Here is a 4,373-nt window from a genome sequence, read left to right on the forward strand (position 1 = left end):
ACATGCGTGTGGGGGCAGCTTTGACCTCTGTTATAAATACAGTGCTGTCTGGGCACAGAGACAGGGTAGCTGTACAGATGAGGACAACGTTGCCTCTGTGGGGACGCCCACCAGGGTCCATTAACTACCGATGCCTCACCTCCAAAACAGTCTATGTGGGGACGTTGCAGATTCGGAAATCAATCGCTAGTCTATTGTCAGTGTGTATGTAATCTGAACGGACTGTGGAACAGGTGTTTCATAAAACAAAAAGGGGGAATGGTGGACAAAAGACCAGAAGCGCGCCTTACTAAGGCTGTTTGTATTAAATTGTCTGCAAACTTCAGAAGATTCACAGCAACCTCTTATATTGTGTCATTTCGGATCATCCCTATTTGGAACCCGCCTCCACCCAGCCAAACGACTGTACCTCTGGATAAGTGACCAGAACCTGCAGGAGCCACGGAACTGTTGTGTAATAGCTCGCGAATATGTGTTAAACAACTGGAGTGGAATATATGCGCGACCGCCTCAAGTGACGCAAGAACAACAAGAAGCGGAGCCTTTGGGCTCAGTTGTAGTGGACAGTTGTGTAATGTTCAACTATACCTATAACAACAGCTGCCTGTGTACATAAGAGCATTCAAACGTTGAAAGCTGGTGTTTCAAGCCAGGACAAATTTAGGACAGCTTTTGAATACTAGTTAGCTTGGCCTTTCGCTGTGGCTTAAATTGCTCCGTCTTTTGTTAATTGCTTAAACTGCCCTGTCCTTGGGTATCGCTTAAAACTCTGCATAATCAGGAGAAGCAAGGTGTAATGTCCTACCCTTGGAGAAGCTCACGTAGCCCCCTTTATCATTTGACGGATGCAAGGCTTAAGCAGGGGTCTTATCACTTGATGCTTCACTGTTGGGGACAAGATAACGAGGAGAAGGGAGAATTGTCTCTGTGCAACAGGCAGAGACTACGAGGGAAGATGTTGCACAACTGGCCCCGCTTAAAACTCTGCATAATCAGGAGAAGCAAGGTGTAATGTCCTACCCTTGGAGAAGCTCACGTAGCCCCCTTTATCATTTGACGGATGCAAGGCTTAAGCAGGGGTCTTATCACTTGATGCTTCACTGTTGGGGACAAGATAACGAGGAGAAGGGAGAATTGTCTCTGTGCAACAGGCGGAGACTACGAGGGAAGATGTTGCACAACTGGCCCTGAGTAATGGACACAAGAGAGATAACGACCACCAGAGACCCCCGCCCCAAGGATAAGACTGCGTCTGCGCAAGGGGAGGAGACCTAATTTACACCAAGAGCGGGGCAGGCTGATGAATATGTACCAGGCGATTGAGAACCAGTGCTGCGGCTTGGGGTGCAAGCATCTTTAGGGTACCTGACCCTCCCTGCACCCAGCTCTGCAGAGCTGAACATAAACACACCTGCTTCACAATCAATTTTGATTGCGGAGTTTTTCCATGCATCATTTTGGCGAGCCAGGCAGGAGGTCTCCACTTTGCCGTGGGAGAATTCAGGGTGCTGACTCCCTAAGGCGCGCCCCGGTAATTCCCGGAGGGACTCAGCAAACTGAATTCTACCCCGGGAGGCGGACGCGCCCTGACGGCGAAGGTATGTTTTGGGAGAATGGAACTTTTTAACAGCCAGCAAAGGGGGGGTTTGTACGACGACTTGGGGGACGCCCGTCGTGAAACCTGTAAGACGCAAGGACGCTTACATGAAATAACTTGGGACCGGTAAGGCTGGGGCCAGGGATGGTAGTGACCCTGGGACGCACGGTCAGGGAAGCCTGCCTGTAATTTCTGGAATTTAATTGAAAAGTAAAGGGCAAACTTTTGGGATATTTGGGTAATGTCACACTGAGTGCTGAGTGAAAACCGGTGTATGTAAGTGAGCGTGTGTGCCTGAGATGCAGCCTCGCTGCGAAGTGAGTGGGAGTTCTGCCAGAGACGGATGAAGCGTTTTTTTGTCGTCCTGTCTTTTGTCGTAACTGTGTTCTGTTAGTGGTGACTGGCTGGTCCAGATCCCTGATGGTGATTCTGTAGGTTTTGCTGTGGTCAGAGACGGAACAAGTGCTTGGAGTGTTGGTGTGATGTGTCTCAGATTGATTGCAATGAACATCGTATTGAACTAGCCTTTAAATGAGTAAAACAATTCCAAGCATTCCTTGTGTGTTTGCTGAAAGGGGGCTGAACGTTTGTTTGAAGTATAATTGGTGGTGCCTTTTTATAAATTAGAGGATTATGAGAAATGGCCAAGGAATGGAACTTTAAAACCTTGTTGCAGTTAATGTTGGTTTTGCGGAGAGAAAATAAGTGGGATGAAGTAAGATACGCAGATATGTTTTTCATTTTAAGAAATGACCCTGAATAGCAAAGAGATTGTGGAGTAAATATAGTACAATTAGAGCTGCCACTTTAGCCCGGCCACCAGAAAACAGACTACTAAGGTGGTACGGATTGGATGACTGGGAATTTCTGAGATCCTACAAGTCTTGAGTCCCCTTGGAGCATCGAGAGAATTTTGATATATACTTGGGAGGTGTGTACACCACTTTGGGAGGTTGTTCCGTTACTTTTGACTGGGAGCAGGAGCCAGACTCTCAACCTAGAGGAATCCCCAGCACTATTCCCTGCTATATTTGTGGGATCCTCAGTGGCGGACCGCATAGTCGTGCTGTTTGGAGAGATAAGTGGCATCCCGCATGGGTATTATTGGAACGTGAAGAATGTAGGAGAAGGTGGTATTGTGTATGTTATAAGGTGGTCCCTAAGTGTCTCCGCTGTAGGACTCAGGGAGACAGAGGAAGTGGGAATATAGTAGGTTTTGAGTGTGAGTGGAAGAAGTTAGTGTCTGATTGCTGGGAGCTTTAGGAGGAAGATTGGGAGACAGTAGTAAAGAGGTGTCAGAAGCGGTTTCAGTGGAAAGCCGAGAAAAGGCCAGTAGAGAGATGGGAAAGAGACAGTCAAAGGAGGTGCTGAGAAAGAGCCCGTTAGGTTGTATTTTAAAGCACTGGCAGGATATTGCTGGAGGTGGGGGAACCGAGAGCAAACAGTGGCTTATCAAATACTGCAATCAGTGGTGGCCGCTGTATAAATTGGAAAATGGGGCGAAGTGGCCTCTGAACGGATCCGTAGACTATAATACGATTCTGGAATTAATGTTGTTTTTGAGAGGAGAAGGTAAATGGGATGAGGCAGGGTATGCAGATATGTTTTTCACGTTAAGAAACGGGGCGAAGTGGCCCTTGAACAGATCGGTAGACTATAATACGATTTTGGAATTAATGCTGTTCTTGAGAAAGGAAGGAAAACTGGATGAGGCAGGGTATGCAGACATGTTTTTCACGTTAAGAAATCATCCAGACTGGCAGACAGATTGCGGATTGGGTCGTCCCCAGGACCTGTTGGTACTGGCATTAGAAAAAGAAAGACAGAAAGAGATGGATAATAAGTTGTGCAGATGTTGCTCCTCGTGTAGCATAGGTCAAAGATGCTGAAGAAAAGAGAAAATGTTGGACTGCCTGGAAGAAGAGCCAGAAATAGATGGGTCAATGTTAAAACCGCCACCTTGGCGTCATCAAGCAGTAGAGGCAGTGGGTGGGAGAGAGGAGAGCGAGGAGATTACCCCCACCAACTCCGCCCCGGACAGTTCAATCTCATGCTGGACGAGAACCAGGGCAATAATACAAGCTCCACTTAGACAGGCTGTGGGGGCAGACAGAAATCTGATACTTATTACAGCTCCCTTTTCGACTACTGATTTGGAGGCATGGAAGAAGGTGGCGTCAGAATATCAGATGGACCCTATTAAGGCGGCAAAGCATTTCCAATCCATAGCTAAACAGCACAATCCCGATTGGAATGATATACAGCTTCTGTTGGACTGTTTGACAGAGTCGGAGAGAACGTTGGCGCTTAAGGCAGGAGAGAGTGCTGCCAAAGATAAAGCCCCACAAGGGAGGGAGGTAAAAGATCATTTCCCCCTTCAGGACCCTCGATGGGATCCTAATACAGCTGTGGCACAGGAAAGGCTTAAGCAGGGGCCGGGCGGGACTGGACAAAAAGCAGGGGAAGGGCTCCCGCCTGGAACGAGACCAATGTGCAATCTGTAAACGGTTTGGGCACTGGAAAGATGAATGCCCAGAAAAAGAAAAGCAGGGAGCGGGCCGTGGGGCTCGAATCGTCGCCTATACCGATGAAGACTGATGAGGACCCGGGAACTCCACCCTAGCGGACCCGATGGTTACAATCAAGCTAGGGAGGAAGCAAGATCCTGTTGAATTTCTTGTAGATACTGGTGCTACTTTCTCTGTACTAAATCAGACTTTATGCCCTCTAAGCTCGGAATATGTAACGGTTAAAGGTGCCACTGGCCCGACAGAGA

This window comes from Buceros rhinoceros, unplaced genomic scaffold, assembly GCF_000710305.1.
Source record: "Buceros rhinoceros silvestris isolate BGI_N320 unplaced genomic scaffold, ASM71030v1 scaffold3303, whole genome shotgun sequence".
In the NCBI taxonomy this organism is placed as follows: domain Eukaryota; kingdom Metazoa; phylum Chordata; class Aves; order Bucerotiformes; family Bucerotidae; genus Buceros; species Buceros rhinoceros.